Here is a 21,535-nt window from a genome sequence, read left to right on the forward strand (position 1 = left end):
TTACTACGATACTTTTGACGTACGGTGGGTTGACTGGCATATAACCTGGTTGTAAGCCAAGGAAGATCTGTACATGTTTGTGATCAGGAACATCTTTCATAGTGTGGTCACCTACCTAGCTGAACTGGAAGAAGACAGACAAGGCCCAGCATCCCCGGAAGGAACCTTCCTTCCCCTAAGAAACTAGACCATCTAATTCAGGCCCCAAGGAGGGGAAGGAACAGGGTGGGGGGGGGGGCGGGCAATAGAAATGGAAGGTTTTATTCCTCCCTACTTACAAAATCCTGCCTCCTGCATACTGACCCTCAGTCCCTTCCCTGCTCACATGCTTACAGAAAGACACTAATGGGTGTTTTCACAGCATGATCTGGTGTCATCTTCATACAAGAGGGAATGAGGGAAAGTATTATCACTCCCATTTCACACACAAGGAAACTGAGGCTCACATAAGATCACAGATGCAATGACCATCCTGCAAAGAAGTTCAGTTAACAAACCAAAAGGCACGGCAATGGGGCATGGGGAAAAAAAAAAAAGCTCTAAATTTCGCCTTAAAAAAAAAATGGGGTCAAACAAAAGTTCCAAAGGGAATCAGACCTGTTGGCCTTGAAAAGTAGACCTTTATCTTTTTCAGTCGTTCAGATAACGTTGCTGTGGACATGATCCGCTGATTCTCTGACCAGCTTGGTCAAGTGTCTTTGAGGGGAACCCCCAAACACGTAAGAACGCCGGCCTTCTGTCTCATTCGGGGCTTCCCAGTCGTCAGAAGTGTCTGTGCGAGCAGGGGACCCTTCATAACCATCACCCTGGGCAAGCTGGACCTCAGAGAGCAAGAAGCTGGAGCACCACAGTCTCGTGTCCAACAACTGCGATGACGGAACGGACTGGACCCTTCCCCAAAGCATCACTGAACAAGAGCAGGGAAGGCAGGGACCCCAGGAAACGACCGGGCTGAAAGGGTTAGGCCACGAAGCACCGGGGAGGAGAGCTGGGTGGGCAGCTCTGACTCCAAGCAGCTGCCTCTTCCACATACTACAGTCCTCCCCCTCTGGAAAACACCCGCCACTGGTCACGGAGAAAACGTGCCTTTCCCGCCCCCAAACCCGCGGCCAAGATGCCGGGCAGAGAGGCCTCAGGACTCCCCACCTACACCCTGAGAAATCTCTGCGAAGTGCCCTCACTCCCCAACTTGTCAGCTTGAAAATATTAAACACCACTGAAGGAAATTTAAGGTTTCTTTTTCAGATTTAAATGTCTACTTATTTCAAAATGAATTAGTAGTTCTCTGGGTTTCATAATGTTTAATTCATTAATGATAACTACAGCTCGAGAATTTGAAAGGGAAATTGCTTCCAGGATAAAATTAAATGTGAAACGCTGAGCGGTGATTCACGGCTGTTCCTATCTAAATTACTAATCCAAGTGACAAACCTGGCTGGCAGCACAGAAAAGCAATACTCTTTCCCCACTGCCTTCACAGACTTTGCCGAATTGTTTTGCAAACCGCCTAAACCCAAGTCCTAAATAATCCCCTGCCAGCAGCCTCCATTTCATTGCAGAATCTAGTTCTTAGCATCTCTATAGCCTCAGAGAGGTTCAGGATGGACTAATCCTTTGGTGCCTCAGAAAAAAGTTTTCTCCACATTCAAGTCTAGATGTATAGTCCGATGAATTTCCAAGGCAACTCGTTTTAAATTTAAGGCAAATATCTAGGTGGTATCTGTCCATATCCTCCTGAAAGAAACCTGCATAAAACTCTAAAAATGAGAGCTTTCTTTTAGTTTGCATGGAAGGCTGGCCAGCTGAGAGTCAATTACATATCTCCCTGCTGGAACAACTGGGAGCTGGAACAAATCCTGTGGTCCAAAAGACAAGACAATATGAAGTCTCCAAAGCTGCTTGGAGCCCAGGTTGTGCTGCCTCCTAGAACGTCACCTAGGTCTGCGCCTGCAGCCAGCACCAGGGTTCACACCCTGACCAGGGTGGAGAAGCAGGGATGCTCCTGACCACGTGCCCACAGAGGAAGCCAGAGACCGAGGTCCCACAGGGCACATCCCCCAGGGAACTGCGGTCCAGACCACCCTGGGAGCCGGAAAGCTGGGTCCCCCATCTCCAACCTCTCCTCACTCTCCCCACCCTGCACGCTGGTCCTCAGGGGCAAGTCAGACGCCAGGCAGCCCTCGGGAGCGCTCCTCCACGCCAGGGCTTCATGATGCCGCCCTACCCCTGGGGACAACCCAGGGAAGGCGCCCTCAGGGTGCCCGTACTGCAGGGCAAGGCAAGTCAGCAAACATGCTCAACGCCCTTGCCCAAGTCACCGGGCGAGGACACAGCAGGGCCTGGATTCACACCACACTTCCTGCCCAGCTTCCCGCGCTGGGGGCTCTCCGATCACGCCGCCCCCAGCCTCGAATATCAGACTTACTCCTCATGACCAGGCAGCAGGGCCCACACGCCCGCTGGGGTCTGCAGACCCTTGGGCGGCTTGGTTCCACTTCCAGCTGCTCCATCTTCCCCACACTCTGGCTTCTCCAGACTACACACCTGTTGTTCTCTGCCTCTCCTCCCAGGAGGGCTCCTGAGACCCCCGTGGGGTATCTCTCTCCTCACCCCCCTCTCTGCTCCCGCAGCGCCACATGCATCCCCTTTGTCAACCGTTCACGACTTACTCTTGACACTGGGGCTTCCCTGGCGGCTCAGCTGGTAAAGAATCCGCCTGCAACGCGGGAGACCTGGGCTCGATCCCTGGTTGGAAAGATCCCCTGGAGAAGGAAAAGGCTCCCCACTGCAGTATTCTGGCCTGGAGAATCCCATGGGCTGTACAGTCAATGGGGTCACAAAGAGTCGGACACGACTGAGCGACTTTCCCTGACACTGGGGGCACACGTGAGTCTCCCCCTCAAATCCACGAACTGCTTCTCCAAGGCAACAACTCTGGCTCTTCCATGACCGGCCCCTGCACCCGCAGCAGGGCCGCAGAGAGGTGGTCCCTAAACCTTTGGAACCGACGAATGTGCCGTGACAAACGTGTTCAAAGCCAAAGCAGACAACGGACTCAGGGGCTTGTGCCAAATTGACTCAGGACCCTTAAGAGTGGGGAAGAGGAGACGGGCAAGGGATTTTGTGCACTTTTTCAAAGCTCTGCCTGTCAGGGAGCTTTATTTTTTCCATCAAGCATTCAAACACGGCCACCATGTGACAGAGAGAACACCTAGCTGTCTGCTCACTAGCGAATGGGTTTATGAAGCAAGCCTGTTTCGGATTTTAAATCGGCCAGGGATAATGTTTAGAGGGGGAAACTCAAGAGTCACCCATGTGTTACAAAAGCAAAGAGATGACAAACAATCCCCAGCTCCAACTGGCTTTTATTGTTGCTTCCTGGCAGCAGAAGGGAGGGCAAAGAGATACTTGGAAGCCGGGGGTTTTGTAGCTGTCTCGTTTTCATTTTTAAGGAGGGAGCGTACCCACCCCTACAGCTCTTCTGTCGACCCTTCTGCAGGGGTGAGTTGATGCAAAGCAGCCTGGACTCCCCCACAGCACCAGTCCCAACCATTCAGGCATCCCTTCCTGACCACGAACTTGGCATCAAATAAACCCAGATGCCACAAACAACACAGAAAGCAAAAACAACAATTGCAACTCATGGTGATCGCGTACATTGTAACCCCCTTAGAATAGGTGCAAACGTCCAGTGCATGTGATTTCTCCGACATACTGGGAAAACACAAAAATACACTGTATTGTTATGTAAATTTACCCTTCAGCTCATACCCTAGCTAAAACAAACACTACATTAAATCATCTTCCCTCACCTTCTTAGAACTTAACGAGCCCCTGGGGGGCATTCTGGATGCCCCGTGTCTCTTTCGTAAAAGCTTCCAAGGAGACTCCTGGTAACAGGGTCACACGCGATGCTGGCTTTCCTGTCCCTCCACCTCGTCTGCAGCCGGCACAGGCCTTCAGAGCAAGCTCCTGACCCTAGAGGTTGGCCGTCGGTTTACAGCAACTATCTGGGCTACGTTCAGGGGTGTTTCTCCCAGGGAGACGCATTTGCCAAATATTTTCTAACTTGTCTCATTTCTTCCCCGTTTACTCAATGTCTCCAGAGCAGCCCCGCCTGCTCAGTGTCAGCTTGGAGACGTCAGGACAGAGGGCAGTCCGGCCCAGACACCCTTAGCTGACCCTGCAGGGCACCTACTGCCCTGGGCATCCAGAGAGGCCCCCTCAGGTCACCAGGATGAGCATGGGCTTTAGAAGCACCTTCCAAGTTGTCGGCTGAATGAATGAGACACACGCAGTGGCATGTGGCCTTGCAGTTACACAGAGGAAGGATATGGGGCAGGACAGTCAGGACCAGGCACTCCAGGCTGCTCCACAGAAAGGGCAAGGGCACACAGCACTCTTCCCAAGGGACTTAAAAGCAGACAAAGAATTGCCTGTTCTTGACTTTCTTAGGGTTTCCACTTTAATGATTAAATAGAAAAACTAAAAAGCATCCATTGTTCATAAAAACGACCTTTTATAAGCATGTCGGGTTCTCAGAAAAGGGTTTCAGAACATTCTGACATCTTGGTTAAGCTTGTGTGTTCTAGGAATATCCTAAGTTCTCTGTTTCTTTGTGGGAAGGACTAGTTCAAGGAATTCCAGTCTTAACCATTTCCATCACCACAAAATTCTAATGACGGAAATCCACAGACACGCGAAATTTCTCTCAAATTTCAACTGCTTACAATACAAGGAACCATGAAATAAAGACAAAATGAGAAAGTGTCTAAGCAGAGGCACCTTTGGACGGGAAGCTACGACAGTGGTCGTGTGACTGATGCGTGGCAAGCATTTGTGTTCCGTGATACACACTTACACACTGAGCTTGTTCCTTCTCAGTTCAACTCAGGAAGGAAAAGGTGGGCACGTTCACCAGCTCGAGCCCAGCATCGCCATCTGTCCTTCCTACCACATCCTCCCACTCCTCTCAAGCCTCTCCTGGAAAGAAAGAACTGAAAATACGGAAATAGCACCTTACTGGACCCAGAGCTAGCACGAGCCCCCTGCTTTAGGGATTATACAGCTGGGGTGCGGTGGGGTGGAGACAGCCCAGCAGGAAGCCTTCAGTGGCCAGATTTCACTGCAGCTGTGACGTGGCCTGTGTGCTCCAAACAAACGTTACTGCCCACAGTCTGAGGGTGGGATTTGTTCTTGCAAACTTACACGCGCAACAGCAGTTTAAAAATCTTCCTGTCCACGTCTGCTTGCTCCCACAGAGCCCGTCTCCACCAAGTGCTCTCACCTGCTCTGCTCTCTTCTACCCGAGGAGAACACCTCCCCACCCAGCTGACCCTCACCCCTGCTTCCTCACCGCTGGCGTGGCCCCTTCACACCCCTGCCATTCCCCCCAAAGTCGCGCCCCGGGTGTCTCCCCAGGGCCACTGCCTGGAGATTCTGCTTCAGGACATCACTCGTCTCTCCTTCCTTTTAAGGATATGGAGAGAAGAAGGCTTCTTTTAAGTTTAACCAAGAAACGGAAAGGATCCAAGTCCTATCTTCCCATCAGAGAGTTTGCAGGCCTCACTTACTCAGGTCCAAGAGAGAAAAAAGTCAGGCCAGAGTAAGGGACCAGCTCCGCCCCAGGCAGAGAGGTCCAGCTGGAACCGAGCGCCCCCCACCTTTCCGGATCTGGGCCTCCTGCCTCGCTTTGAAGCTCCCCTGACTCCTCCACACCCCATCCTCAAGTCTCAGCGGAGCCTGTGCCAGCCCGGATCTCATTACGCCCTGCGTCCTCTTTCTCACCTTCCCTCCCTCTGACCGGCCCTCTGCCCTCCTCCCGCAAGCCCTGCACCCACTTCTCAGAGGGGTTGGTAGAAGCCTGAATCACGGGGTTAGCTACTACACCCTTACGGAGGTGAATGTGTAACCCTAGTCAAGGGCACTCGCGTTTTAGCAAAGCATTATGTGGTTTAGCTGGTAAAGAATCTACCTGCAACGCGGGAGACCTGGGTTTGATCCCTGGGTTGGGAAGATCCCCTGGAGAAGGAAAAAGCTACCCACTCCAGTTTTCTGGCCTGGAGAATTCCATGGACTGTATAGTCCGTGGGGTCACAGAGTCGGACAAAACTGAGCGACTTTCACTTTCACGGACATAAAACCCAAAAGGAACAAAGAACTAATTTATACTGATTGTCGGTCTCAAACACATCATGTAATTTCTCCGCCTGCTTCCGATTCCTCCCTCGGCCTTATTCTGAGAGTGAGTGAGCTAACAAGCACATAATAATAATGAACACAGCCCCCAGCTCCTTAGTGGCCAGGCGCTGGGTTATCAGCATGAGCCTCCCCAGCAGCGACCCCGCGAGCGAGAACGCGGGGTGGTTTGCTAGGCTCTCAAGGAGCAGAGCAGGGATACAGCTCTGGGTCCACGAGGGGCCAGCTCATGCCGTCTTCTCCACACCACAAGGAATGAATGTCTAATGGTAAACCAAGGCCGCAGGCCGCGGGGTGAGCGTACGCTGGCGGGGTTCTGCGGTTTGCGGACGGCCACCGTCAGAAGGAAGCGTGGGACGACCCGGGCGGGCATCAGGTGATTCCTGCCGCGCGGCTGGGACCGCGCAGGCCGAATGTCCTATCAGGGCTCACTCACGCCGTCTCAGAATCGCAGCGACCTCAGGCTAACAATTCACCCCATTTAGACCCAGGTTCTCCTGACTATCAAATGGAAACCGTTTACTCGGGAGGGCATAAGCGGCTTTCACCGTGCAATGTTCGTGGCAAAAGGCCAAAGTTCTCATGAGGGAGCTTCCAGAAAAGGGTCTTGAGGTCAGGAGGGCAACAAACCTGTTGGTGTCCATTACTCCCGACATTCAGAAGGGGGATTCATGGAACAGCAGGCTAGAGATGAACAATGTTTATTTAAAAAAAAAAAAACTTAATAACCAGCCAAAAAATATTGCTAATGACCTTGATACACATGGTCAAAATTTCTGAATGAACTCTGAGCAGTCTGACTTTTAATCACCAAAACACTGCTGAAAACCTACTCATTTCCATCATATGTTACAAATCCATCATCAGGCCTTCTTTCTTTCTGGCTTGTCCTACACTGGAAAAGCACTGACTATTCCACCAGAGGACACTTTCCTCAAAATAACCTCAATATCCTCCACCATCACATACTTTTAGCAGCTACTCACTGCACTATAATCTCGGGATGAATTTCTGGTAAAGAAACAAAATAGCCATAATAAGATAAATACTTACAATGCTATCCTGACCACAGCACAGAGTAACTGACATGAAAACTAAATTTTTTAGAATTTCATATTTAATATTATGTTCATTGAAGATGCTTGCTGTCCGTGTATTTTGCTTCTGATAGCAGTTGTTTTTTCTTTTTTTAGATTTTTTTTAATGCGGACCATTTTTAAAGTTTGTATAGAATGTGTTACAATATTGCTTCTGTTTCATGTTTTGTTTTTTTTGGCATGTGGGATTTTACCTCCCTGACCAGTGATTGAGCCACCTGCACTCGAAGGCAAAGTCTTAACCCGGAAGACTTTTAACACTGGACCACCAAGAAGCCCGGACACCAGCTGCTTTTTACCGGTACTTTTCAATAGTGCAAGCTTTTGAAAGATCATTGTATTATAATGGACTGACACACCAGTGCTACTGACTGAGTTTCCATTCTGCCACGTGATAGCACAAGCTTGAGCAAGATGCTAAAATCTCTCTGTGCCTCAGTATGGTCATCCAAAAAATGTGGACAAAACCTGCTCCTAAATTACTATAAGGATTACATTGGGTGACTTGAGTTTCACAAGAGACTAGATTTAGTGACTGCCAAGTACATAGTCAGACCACATGACCTGCCTCCTGAGAAATCTGTATGCAGGTCAGGAAGCAACAGTTAGAACCAGAAGGAACAAAAGACCGGTTCCAAATAGGAAAAGGAGTACATCAAGGCTGTATATTGTCACCCTGCTTATTTAACTTATATGCAGAGTACATCACGAGAAACGCTGGGCTGGAAGAAGCACAACATGGAATCAAGATTGCCGGGAGAAATATCAATAACCTCAGATATGCAGATGACAGCACCCTTATGGCAGAAAGGAAAGAAGAACTAAAGAGCCTCTTGATGAAAGTGAAAGAGGGGAGTGAAAAAGTAAGCTTAAAGCTCAACATTCAGAAAACTAAGAGCATGGCATCTGGTCCCATCACTTCATGGCAAATAGATGGGGAAATGATGGAAACAGTGGCAGACTTTATTTTCTTGGGCTTCAAAATCACTGCAGATGGTGACTGCAGCCAGGAAATTAAAAGACGCTTACTCCTTGAAAGAAAAGCTATGACCAACCTAGACAGCATATTAAAAAGCAGAGACATTACTTTGTCAACTAAGGTCCATCTAGTCAAAGCTATGGCTTTTCCAGTAGTCATATATGGATGTGAGAATTGGACTATAAAGAAAGCTGAGCGCTGAAGAATTGATGCTTTTGAACTATGGTGTTGGAGAAGACTCTTGAGAGTCCCTTGGACTGCAAGGAGATTCAACCAGTCCATCCTAAAGGAAATCAGGCCTGAATATTCATTGGAAGGAGTGACGCTGAAGCTAAAACTCCAATACTTTGGCTACCTGATGGGAAGAACTGACTCACTGGAAAAGACCCTGATGCTGGGAAAGATTGACGGCAGGAGAAGATGGAGATGACAGAGGATGAGATGGCTGGATGGCATCACCGACTCAACGGACATGGGTTTGAGCAAACTCCGGGAGTTGGTGATGGACAGGGAGGCCTGGCATGCTGCAGTCCATGGGGTCTCAAAGAGTCGGACACGGCTGAGTGTCTGAACTTAACTGAAGTGCACAGTAACAATTTTTTCACTTATAAAGTACAAATCCAATTCAAAGGTATTTAATACTTTACCCAAAATTTTGCAATCTCCACACTTAAAGACTGGCAGGCCTCACCTCTTACAGCACTGGGGCCAACGCCCCCACTTGCTTCTTTCTCTTCCAACATACTGAAGTCTCACTATTCACAAGCAAGTTATGAGCATCAGCCCACCAAATGTTCTCTGAAGGAGTAAAGGTTCTTTCTCTGTAATGCAGAGAAAGTGGGCTTGTTTTCTGAGAAAATGAAATAGGCCAGAGCCCAGACCAGTAGATTCTGGTTAATCAGTACTAACTGCTAGGAGTTTTTTGAGGCTGATGGAGCCGAGACTGTATTAGTAACAAACCTCAGGAAAGGAAAATTAAAGCTGCTTTACTCCCCAAAATATTCTCCTAATCTATCTTAATATGCATAGCTTAATTCTGTTTATTCACAACCATTTTTCATACCATACTTAATGAATTTTGTCTGATTAAGTTAATTTTAGAAGTATAAAAATGAATTTCATGCTTCTACTCTATTTGTACCCACTTCGGCTCTAAGTATATTTTGTTTCCTGAAAACCTAACTCAACATCTTACCTTAAACCCAAAGAGAAAACCACTGGGTTGAACAAAAAGTTCGTGGCAATGTGCCCTGAGACTGTCCTTGCAGCCACAACCTAACACCACATCAAGAGAAGAATCTATCAAGAGAGTCACTACGTCTTTCCAATAGTAGACAAGTATAAACTAAGTCAAAGGTGGTAACTAACATATTACACTTCTGAGTGCAGACACAAGATTCAGCTGCCAAGATTCAGTGTCCCCAAAGAGGAAACTTTCTGAGGACACTGCCCTTAACTGACCAGTATCCATGAAGATATCCAAAAGGGCATGGGAAATACAAAAAATAAAGAGTTAGATCTCTGCAATCCTCAAGGAGATTGAGAACTAGTTAAAGGCATAACAGTTCACACTCATATTTACTGGTCAAAAAAGTAATAAGTTAGGTCATCGGACTGCAAAGAAGAATAAGGCAGACCCAGCCCTCAGAGAGCCCACACCCACCCTTGGACCGCAGCTGGCTGTGCCCAGGACCTGCACGAAGGTCTGAGAGACGCGGGAGGCCGTGCAGGTCGCTTTTAGGGGCCGTTATCAAGGCTTCCAGGGGTGCTATCAGTAAAGAACCCACCTGCCAGTGCAAGAGAGGCAAGAGACCCAAGTTCCATCCCTGGGTTGGGAGGATCCCCTGGAGCAGGAAATGGCAACCCACTTCAGGATTCCTGCCTAGAAAATTCCATGGACAGAAGCCTGGTGGGCTACAGCCCACGGGGTCCCAAAGATTCAGACACGACTGAACGCACACGCCCGCTGGCCAGAGCGAACCGGCTCAGATGAGGAAAGGGTCTTCCAACCAGGTTCCCTGTATTCCAGGCAGGGTCCCATAGACAGCACCCCTCATGCAGAGTCTGTAAAACATTTTAAATCTAGAAGAAATCATAACCAGTCGGGGAGTAATAAATAGAAATCAAGCTAAATGACAACCTGAAGTCCTGCATTGCAGGCAGATGCTTTACCACTGGGCCACCGAGGAAGCCCTAACACGTCATAAGCCACTTTCAGTTTTCAACACATTCAGGCATCCTCTGCTCCAGTAATTCTTTCCCTTGTTCCCACCATTCTCTTGACCTCTGTCCTCTCACAGCCAACCCTCGAGAGGGTCTCTCTCCCAATGGCGACACAGTTCAACCCCAGACTGACCACGCAGATGTGGATTACCCTCCAAGGGGCAGCTCTGACCTCACTGCTAAATTTCCAGAGTGGACTCTTGCTGTCTCCCACGTCGGCCCTTCCTCTGCAGTTTTACATTTTTTACCACCCTTCTTCACCCAGGACCTCAGCCTTGAAACCCTGTTTACCTCCCGCCCGTCATTCACTCGGTTGAGTTTGGCTCTGGAACGCCTCCCGTGTTCACTCATCCGTCCCCTCCTCCCCGCCCCGGGAGGCCGTCTCCCCGTCTCTGCTCCGGCCCCCAGTGGCCTCCCCACCTTTGTCCTGTCCCCCCAGATCCACACTCACCGCGGCCAGAGTAAGTTTCCGAGAGCACAGCTCCACGCCGCGTCCTCCCAGCCCCCACGTCATCAGTGTCTTCCTGCCAAAGGAATCCCAAAGCCCCCCTCCACCAACCACTCTAGTCCTCCCCCTACAAGTCCTGCTCACCCCGTACTTCAGTTGGAGAGCATCGTCTGTCCAGAAGACAAGCCCCCCCCCTTACACCTGTTCTGCAGAAACGCCACTGCACCTGCCCGCCTGTCCAGATGACTACCCACCTTTCCAGGAGCTGGTAAATGCCACTTCCTCCAGGAGGCCATCTGTCCCCCTCTGAATCCCAAGGCCACTTCATCCAGTTATCACCTGGCATTTGAGTCCCTTGCACACACGTTGTTGTTCCTCCTACAGAGGTAACCTCCCATTCGTGTGTGTGAGTCACTCAGTCGTGTCCGACTCTTTGTGACCTTAGGGACTGCAGCCCGCCAGGCTCCTCTGTCCGTGTAATTCTCCAGGCAAGAATACTGGAGTGGGCTGCCATTTCCTTCTCCAGGGAATCTTCCCAACCCAGGAATTGAACCCGTGTCTCTTATGTCTCCTGCATTGGCAGGTGGGTTCTTTACTGTCTGAGCCATCAGGGAAACTCCCACCTCCTATATGAAAATAATCAAAACGACATGCTAAATTAGCACTTTCTTACAAGGAAGCATTTGTGCCAAGAGTTATAGAAGACACAAGACCATCAGCTGACAGCTTAGCAAGGAAATGATGCTCAATCTATGCAAAAAAATAATGCAGTAACATCAATAACTCTTCTTAATTATCATATACAGATGTTAGTTGAAGTCATAAAAATACAGGACATCTCAGAGAAAGTGAGTCATCTTAACAGAATGAAAAATCTGCAGCAGTGTACCGCAGTGGCTTATGGCATAAACTCTGGAGCCACTGATGGCCAGGTTCTAATCCCAGCTCTGGCACTTACTCCTCTTGTGACCTTGGGTAAATCACTTAGCCTTTCTGTGCCTCAATTTCCTGTAAATGAAGAAATTAAACTAGAGATAGTAATAGTAGCTCCCCCTTAAGACTACTGTAATAATGATGCACATACTGTATGCAAAACACTTAACCCAGCACAGAATTAGTGCCACCTGTATCAGCTTGCTGCTGTTCACTCACTCAGCACAGAGTTAGTGCCGCCTGTATCAGCTTGCTGCTGTTCACTCACTCAGCACAGAGTTAGTGCCGCCTGTATCAGCTTGCTGCTGTTCACTCACTCAGCTGTGTCGACTCTTTACGACCCCATGGACTGCAGCACGCCAGGCTTCCCTGTCCATCACCATCTCCCGGAGTTTGCCCAAGTTCATCTTCACTGCACCGGTGATGCCGTCCAGCCATCTCATCCTCTTGACCCTCTTCTCCTCCTGCCCTCGATCTGTCCCCGTATCCGGGACTTTTCCAATGAGTCGTCTATTGGCATCAGATGACCAAAGTACTGTATTAGCCATTCTGCTTCTTATTATTGTGAAAATGTTTTATATGGGATGAAAAACAGAAGAACCAAAAATAGCTGGTACTTAAGATGCCTAGCAAGATTTCTTCTAGAAAAAAGAGAGACTTCACCATCTTAAAGTCATCAAGCCAAAGCTGCTCCATCTGCTGAGTGGGCGTGCTTGACTGACAGGAGAGGTGACATTCACCCAGGGTAGCTCTCTGTACAGTGGACTGAACGCTACGCAAACAGGCAGGCGCTGGACCACTGGCTCCAACAAAGGTTTCAGCCAACGAAGGGCTTGCCCACAATCAGCCACTGTCTCCCACAAACAACCCCGCCATTGTCGTCCAGAGGGGTGTCAAAGGAAACCGTCTGACTTACGCATTCCGGACAGAGGCTCGACGTAGACACAACCACAAATACAATCAGTGGCTTCAAAGGAAATCTAGTCCGAGGCGCTGACTCTGTCTGATAAGCGAGCCGTGGGTTCAGCTTTTTCAAGAACACTAATCCACCGCGTTCAGCGGTGCAGAAGCATATATGAGTTCATTTTCAAAGTCCATCACACCATATAGCGATATACTTACTAACGGTGTGGGGAACAGCTGTGACTGTAGGGTATCAACATCTGTCACCCCCCCACACACACCAATACAAAGATGCATTAAACATAAACTGCCACAAATATTTGAACTTGAACTTGCGTTGCAGACACATATTCCTACCTGGGGAAATGAGAACTGCTGGGACGTTTGATGTTTTATTACTTTTTACTAAAAATATTTATTGCTCAGGGATACTTGTTATTCACAGGTCAGAATTATTAGACTAGTGGAATAATAAATCCATATTATCACCCTCTTATTTTCTGATAAATTTTAGAGAGCAAAAGAATTTTAGCAGTAAGACTGATGTCTTCCTGCTTACACAGGAACAAACAAACAAACTCTCATTGTCCATGGCTAGAATGTCTGTTTTTACTCACTACCTGGAATACGGGCAAGGCTGTCTCAGCACAATCCCAGGTGTCAGGGAAGGTTAGGGAGGCAGTGGGTACAGCTGTTTAGTCGCTAAGCCTGTCCGACTCTTTGCCACCCCACACACTGCAGCCCACCAGGCTCCTCTGGCCATGGGATTTCCCAGGTGAGGATACCGGAGTGGTTTGCCGTTTCCTTCTCCAGGGGATCTTCCCAACCCAGGGATTGAACCCACGGTTCCTACCACGGATCCTGCATTGCAGGCCGACTGTTCTACCCCTGAGCCACCGGGGAAATTCCCCAGGGAAGGTAGACTGACTGCCAAAACAAGTGCCCCCAGGCCTCCCTGGCTAACGCCGTGTGGTTTAACACTGCGGCCCAGCGCAGTCTGGCACCCGAGGCTCTGCTCCACGCGGTCACGCAGGACTCAGGCTCCTTCCCCCTGCGACTCCCCCGTACTCCACGGCTTCACGGTTCTCCCCGGCCCCCTGCAGCCGGCCAGCAGACCAGGAAGAGAGCCGATGGGCAGGAGCACCCCGCCTCTTGGCGCCTCTCATTCCCACACACGTCCTCTTGGTGAGAACCAGTCACGCGGCCCCGCCTCGATGCGGAAAGTAGCCCCGTACAGCGGGTGTCAACTGGGGTGATTCTGACTCTCAAGGGGCACGTGGCAACGTCTGGAGACATCCTTGGTCGCCACAGCTGGGTAACAGGCACCTAGAGGGCAGAGTCCAGGGATGCGTCCCCCGGGGCACAGGACAGTCTCCCCACAACAGAGAGTCAACCAGCCCCAAACGGCAATAATGCTGAGATTTTGGTAAGCATCGAGCCAGTCGCCAGAACCACACACATCAGCGCTTGGATCCTCCACCGTTTCCCACTACCATACATTCTCACGAATCCCAGCAAATCCACGTATCGATAGTCTGTTCATCCGCTCACTTGCTGGTTCCTCCATTCACTCACCCAAGCTCCTAAACAGGACAAAGTCCCACAGTCAAAGAATTCACAGTGGAGCAGTGGAGGCAAGCATGTGTAGAATTATCAGATATGGGAATAAGTGGGATTTAAGGGAAAAAATGGAAGGAAAATTTAATTTTGAGAGAGTTGGAAGAGAATCCATAGGGCAAGTGAAACAGGAAAGATGTCTTGAAGGAAGCATATACTCATGGTTTTCCATCAGAAAGCTGTGTTTTTATTGGCAGGGAGGGGTAGACAGAAAAAGTGGTTCCAGGAAAAAGGTAACTGCAAAAACAAAGGAATGCCAGTGTGAAAGGATGTGATTTATTCCCTTTTTGTTTGGGGGGAAAAGAGGAGCTAGGAGAGGAAGGTGAGTGAAAAATGCCTGTTTGTTCAATGTTTTTTAGCAATGTGTTCACGAAAGTCTCAAGTTCCCAGCCACACATACTGGCTGTCAGTCAAGTGGTCTTTAGAGAAACACTTCCCACCGTCAGACTCCATAGGAACTCGTTAGCACAGGGCAAAGTCAGGTAATAGCCGGAAACCTCACTGCAAATTTCCCAACAGGACCTGTCGGAGGGTCTTCCAAACCACGCTGCCTCCAAGCCAACGTGCGACTGACTCAGGCAGATGGCTGACCAAACGCATCCATCCTTGCTCCCAAGACAGGACAGGGCAGAAGGCAGACCTCCTCCCAAATCACACTGCACGGAGCCTGCTGGGTTAAAACAGAAAAGGGTTGCTTCTTCCCATCCTTAGTCCCAGTTGTGAAAGTGGCTCCCGGCTCCCCAGCACAGTCTCCCCGGGTTCCTATCCTGGCCTTGGCGTAAATTCACTGTGTGACCTTGAAGAAGTTACATAAGTTTCCAGAATCTTAGGAAACTTCCCTCCCAAATAGTATGCTTAAAACTCTCAGCACTTCTCCTGAAACAGATAATAAACGTATCTACCGTAGCCATCTCCTCCCCCAAAACTGTTCTTCAACTGTCATAAAATACACTGTAGAATCCAACCGAGCTTGGGAAAAAAAGCACCTGATGAACTTTCATGTTGTTTTGTACATTATTAATAGCAACTTCAATTTGCTTGGGCAAGATGCTATTAATTACAAACCAATATCACCATGTAAACAATGGTGCTTCTTATTTTTAAAGCTAAAGTTAAAATTTTAAGAATACCATAGTCCCACGCAATTATTTACCCTCATTGTTCTTTTCACTCATTTTTCCTCCCCCAAACTCTTGTCTCTAACTCTTCTTTTTTCTCTGCGACCAGCTTTGGGAAAACAAAGTGTATCTAATTGTACACAGATTATACTGATCGACACTAGCCTCATAAAAGATATTTGCTTCTTTTCAAGTCAGAATCTCTAAAGAGAAGTTAAAATGAGAAGGAAGCAGACTTCAGAACCCAGAGGAAAGTCAGCCTGTTCAGAACAGCTTCCTCCTACGGGGAGGGGAGGCATCTAGGGTCCCGGCGAAGTCAATCCCGACCACCTTCACAAAAAGTGGAAAAAGAAGCACATGGCAATGCCTTTTGCAGTCAGTCAAGAACAAGGAATAAAACAAAAGCCAAGCCAACCAGAAGAACGAGGCTGAATCACACTTAGACTTCAAAATTGATTATCACTGCCCTCCTAATTTACAAGGAACTCTAAATTGTCTGGACAGCGTCTTCTTCAATTTCCACTGCAGACTGGACTTGACCCCAAGAAGATGTTATTTTAAGGAGTACATTAAAGAGAGGGTTTGGCATCTGCATGGACAGATTTCACAAACAAGGTATAATCAGTCTAGAGTCAAATCTGATGTGTTCTTTTTAACTTCTTAGTAAAGACATTTTCCCTTGTACATCAATGAACTTCTTGTAGGGAAGTATGACTGGCCTGAGATGCAATTCTCAAAGACCTTATTTATTACTCTGATATAAACTTAAAGTGTATGAACAATTAACTTTTGAGAGCTCTGACTCCACTGTTAGGGAAAAAAAAGTAAACTATGGATTCTGCAATGAAACACTAACTGTCTGAACTAATATTCAGCATTTTGTGTGTAGAAATAAACACAATTTTAGTCAATGAATTCTGTTTCCAAAAGATTCCTCTTCCACAGATAAACTGCTTACCTTCTTCTTAGGTGAAGTAAGAGACCATGAAGAAATCTGTCTTATCAGGAACATGAGGGATATGAGCTCTCAGTGTACACGATGATGAAACGGGAGTCTGATGGGAAGGTGATGTAAACGTCTGACAATTGCCCTTGGGTGCTCTGCGCATGAGATTTACACAACTGGCAACCAGCAAACTAATTACTGTTTCTGGCAGTTCGTTGCAGGTCCTAACATCCCCAGATAAACAGCTAACACTTCTCAAGAAGAAACAGAAAACAAAGGATTATCACTTGAAGCCGCAGCTAAAGACTAGAAAAATCTACGGCTTACCTAAGAGCCTGATCAGGTTGCCACCAACCAACCCTCCAAATTAGTAGTGAAGATTCCAAAAGCGGGAACGCCGGCCAACGGAAGCCCAGCTCTGGACGCTGCCACCCAGGCTCACGGGGCCAGGTGTGGTCCCCTGCCAACCCCCGCTTGGAATTAACAGACTCAGCAGGAAATCCCTCCCAACCCCTGGGAGGAAAGTACTGTGTACACAAATGCCCCATCACAGCCCACTCCACCATCACGTGTGCACGACAGGCACGCTCCAGAAGCATGCCCGCTGCAACAAAAGACAAGGCAACTCATCTGCCGGTGGCCGGCGTTTCCACCAAGAAGAAAAAGAGACAGGTTGAGAAGCGCCTAAGCTCCTCGATAATAACAAATGCAGTCGGATATCAGCGTGATAAGGAAGCCAGAGCGGATCTCGGCGTGTACATTTTCAAGTTAGGGCCCAGACTCAAATCCAGCTTGAACTGGAACCCAGCTCTCAAAGCTGTTTCTGAAGATTACACTGATTGTAGCATTCCTGCAACAAGTACTTACTGAACGTCTTCTATGTACCAAGCTCTGGGCAACAGCCCTACCAGGCACATAGCAAACACCACTGTCCAAGGGGAACTTTTTAAAGATTTCATTAACTTTCCAGTTTACACTGTCCAGCTTTTGTGGCTTTATTAAGGCGCTCTCTTCTTTAAAGTAATACTAATGCTAACAAAGATTCCACCCAAAAGCAGATGCTTAAATAAAGAGGCTGACCAGCCACGCGGCTTTCTCCATCCTTCCCCGCCCGGTTCTCTCCTGCCCATTCCCTTCTGATGGCCGTGTCCCTAACGACGTGAAAGACCTACAAAGCCTGCTTCAGGACGCAAACAACCACCATGGCACAGGGGCAGGACCCCGAAGCAGGGTAACCAGGTTTCCTGGGACTCTTCTGGTTTTTAAAATGCAAGTCCTTCCACCCAAGTACCCTCTTTGTCCTGGACGACCGAGTCGGTGGGTCTCCCTACCCCTAAGAAAGCACACCCCAGCAAAGGCAGGCGCAGACGTTACGGGAGGTGCTTCACCCGCCTGAGCGAGCCTGGCGGGGACAGGCGTTCATCTGGGGCCCTAGGGAAAGCTGTGAGCCATCTCAGGTCCTCGCGGCTTCCTTAGCATCCTCCTGAGAAGGTCTATCCACCTTCTCATCCTCCTGAGAAGGTCTATCATCTTAAACACCACGCCATTTAAGCAAAGCTTTACAAAGACCTTCCAATGACAGGACTCCAACTACACGACATACACAAGAAATCCTCACGTAAATACTGAAGGCTGTAGTTACAGGGATGCGGGTTTTTCCCTGGCTAGCTTCAGAGCTCCTTGAGTTTATACCGTAACTATTCATCCCAAGATTTCTGGAATCCAGCACCGAGACTGGGGTGGTAAATACTGAACAGAACAGACCTTGCTGACAGCCGCCACACCGCGCAGTGCTCTGACGACACACTGGGCACTTTATGGGAACTTTTTATTCTCACGGTAACTCAGTGAGGCTGACGGACCTCGGTTTTCTAGGTGAAGAAACCAAGGCTCAAGGTCATCATGGCAGAGTTCATATTTGAACCCACACTATCTTGCTTCAAAAGCTCCATGTTTTCAACACTTCAACTGAATTAGGTTCAAGTAAGGTGGGTATATATATATATATATATATAGTAACAGACCAAGAACTGCGAGAGGAGAGTACCAGACACATTTCTTTTATTCTCTCCACTTTTAGTTTTGCCATTCCAAGGGGGAAAAAAGGGCCGAAAACCAAATCGGCTATGAGTTAAGCTCATACATTAAGCTACAGCAAGGTTAGCATTTCAGTGAGAATTGAGCAGCACTGTGCCCGGCAAGCAGCAGACACTCAATATTTGGATAAATTTAATAAATACAACTGCATCCCTAACATAAGGTTTCAGTTATTGATGCTCAGTGTTTCCAAGGCTACTTAACCCACCGCCATAGGTGACTAGATGGACTCCTACCTGAAGCTTCTAAAGGTGGAGTGTGATGGAGCAGGAGGAGATGGACAGGCCCTCCTCCCAGTCACTGAGGGCTCCCTACTGCTTGGCTGAGTTAGCTATCACTCACTTAAAATGATGGTTATCCTCATGGCTCATACAACAAAGGGGACAATTCTCTAAACAAGGAACAGAGATCTATCCTCACGATCGCCAACCACGTTTAATCTCATTTCACCTCAAAGGAAGCAGTCTGCAAGCCTACAGAGCAACACAACTGCAGAAGAACATCACACTAAGCACTTCGGTTTTGAGACATTTATCTCCATTCCATTCATTATCCGTCAAACAGAGAACACTATGTTAATGTTAATGTATTCCTGGCCATTTTCTCCAAGCAGCTGAACACATTTCCTCTTTCACAATAACACTATCCATAATGATCAAGCATTCCTATCAAGTGAATGAGTATTCCAAAATCTAAAGAGGTGAGGGAAACCAGACGCTTCTCCCAAAGGCGCTTATGGCCACAAGTGAACCAGGAGGCAGGTGGAGTAGCCAGCTGTGGGCAAGGGTCACCCACTCGTGTCAAACCCAAACCCAGTCTCCTCCTTGAGGCTGTGGACCAGCCTGCGAGGGTGTTGAGGTCTAATGCTTATGACTGTACGTCACCAAGAAGAGGGGGTTTTGGTTTGTTTTATTGTTGTTTTGCAAGAAACAGGCCAATTCAAGTTGAAAAACAGGCCACCAACGACAATTTATCTTGTTGGAATGATGACTCTCTGTGAGAAGGTTCACCTCCCGACCACTGGGACACACACACTGCACGCTGGCAGCTCTAACCCAACCCAACACTTCCTCATTGTCAGTGCTGGCCGGGGAAGCGCTTAAAAATGAGGGTCTCTCTTCTTAACTTCGTTTAATTCTACAGGCCAAAAGCATCTACAACTCCCTTATCCCAGTAAGTCAAAGTCGTTTCTCTGTTACCAATGATTTAGTATTTATTGAGCCCTTACTTTGTTCAAACTTGGTGGGCAATACAAAATAGGGTCAAACTTCATCTAGTCTGCATCTTCAAGGAAATTATAAGAGAACTGAGATTCTGCTGTCTCCATCTCTGCACGTGCCAGCCCTCAGACCCCTTGGAAAGAACTGTACCCCTAACCCTTCTCCCCCAGCTGAGCAATGACTTGTGATATGTGGTCTGATGACAAAAGACACCCTGGGACATCTTTTCAGCACATCTCCCATTATATAAACCAGCTTGAGCGGGCTTCTGTTCTCTGCAATTAAACAGAAAGAAAAAGACACTTCAGAGTGCCCTTTGTAGAATGAATGAATGAATATTGAGTGAAATGAGAGACAGGCAATTTTTCCAAAGAATGCTGGAGGAAGTCAAGGATCACTATGAACTAAAATGATGGAGTTAAACTTTTTAGGAGAGTTAAGAGCTGAGTCACCTTTAATGACTGGGTATCATGTGGGAGAGGACGTTGCAGGCCACAGAATATTCCAGAATTAAGAAATAGGCTATGGAAAGCATTTTGGGGGACTAGTAGGCTAACCATTCCAGTCAATGTGGTGTTTTCAAGCCAGGCAGAGCAAAAGTCAAAGTTGGACAGGAAGTTGGGGGTGGGAAAGCCAGGTGTGAGAGTTCTCAGCTAGGAGGGAGAAATCAAGGGAGATGTGGGAATTGTCACTAAAGATGCCCAGTTCATCTGTTAAAAAGCAGAACACCAACACCAATAACCATGGTCCCTACTTGCACAGCATATATTTACACAGTATCTCTCAAAGCTTTTACCAAAATCTCATCAGTTCTCATAGAACCTCAGTGAGGAGTACATGATGTGTGGTTATCTGGATTTATTAACGTAAAGTGAGGCAGAAAAGTTACATTTCCCTTGGTAGGTAGGAATAAGATGGGGATGGGCGGGGGTCGTAGAAAGAGACAAGGCAAGCACGGAACACAGTGTCCAGAGATTCCATTTCATCACGACTTCGTCCCACCAGCAGCCCATCTGCATCTAATCGTCCCCTTCCTTGCCTGAAGCTGCTCCCCCAGGAACCCCATGTGATGTCAGGATAACTTTTAACACGCAGGATGTGGCAATGAGCTTCACCCATGCAGGGATTTATAAATCAAGTGGAAAATAAGGCATCCTTTCCACTCAGCCCTGCACTCCCAGCAGACCACAGACATCCCCCAGCCCTGCCACCCCAACACACACACACGGCACACACGCACACACACACACACACACACACACACACACCTCCACAAAGAATGTGCTCCAAGGCGCGGCAGACACATCAGGGCTCCACCAGGAAATCCCAGGCCTCAATAACTACCCAAAGGAAATGCAAGTCCCATCTACAGAGGATGACTCCGTCCTTAAAAATGACAGTAAGTCAACTGGAAAAAGAAAACCCTAAACCACATAACAAGTGCTTATTTCATCCTGGAATACACGGTGCGGCTCCCAAAGCCCTGAAGAAGGGTCCCGAACCCCAGCACCTCCTCCCTTCCAGCTTCCACGACACAGAGACCCACCATGCTGGCAGCCACGTGCCCTCCACCAGTGTCTTCGGCCTGAATGGCTGACTTCATGGTGAAAGTAAAACAGTAGGAACTCAGAGGCCAAACATGATAGAGACATGTATTTCAGAGCTTCCCAGAGACCTTTCCAGACCGGTTCCCAGGGCTTCACTCCCCCCCCCGGCTCACTCTGCACCTCGCCCTTTGCTGGGTCCTGGGGGTCTC

At 48.3% G+C, this 21,535-nt stretch overlaps 1 protein-coding gene across 8 annotated transcripts in view; it reads right to left on the minus strand.

The window, feature by feature from the left end:
- RNF152 (ring finger protein 152) overlaps positions 1-21,535 on the minus strand; it is an 86,492-nt gene that overhangs the window by 59,083 nt on the left and 5,874 nt on the right. The window contains exon 1 of one of the 8 annotated variants that reach the window (XM_043443859.1): positions 16,475-19,239. The exons of 6 other annotated variants lie outside the window; for them this stretch is intronic. The gene's annotated coding sequence lies outside the window, so the exon portion shown is untranslated. Of the gene's footprint in view, positions 1-3,812; positions 5,331-16,474; positions 19,240-21,535 lie in introns of those variants that run through there. One more of the 8 variants, XM_043443862.1, reaches the window with a different exon arrangement.

The sequence above is a fragment of the Cervus canadensis genome, chromosome 23 (genome assembly GCF_019320065.1).
Source record: "Cervus canadensis isolate Bull #8, Minnesota chromosome 23, ASM1932006v1, whole genome shotgun sequence".
Classification (NCBI taxonomy): domain Eukaryota; kingdom Metazoa; phylum Chordata; class Mammalia; order Artiodactyla; family Cervidae; genus Cervus; species Cervus canadensis.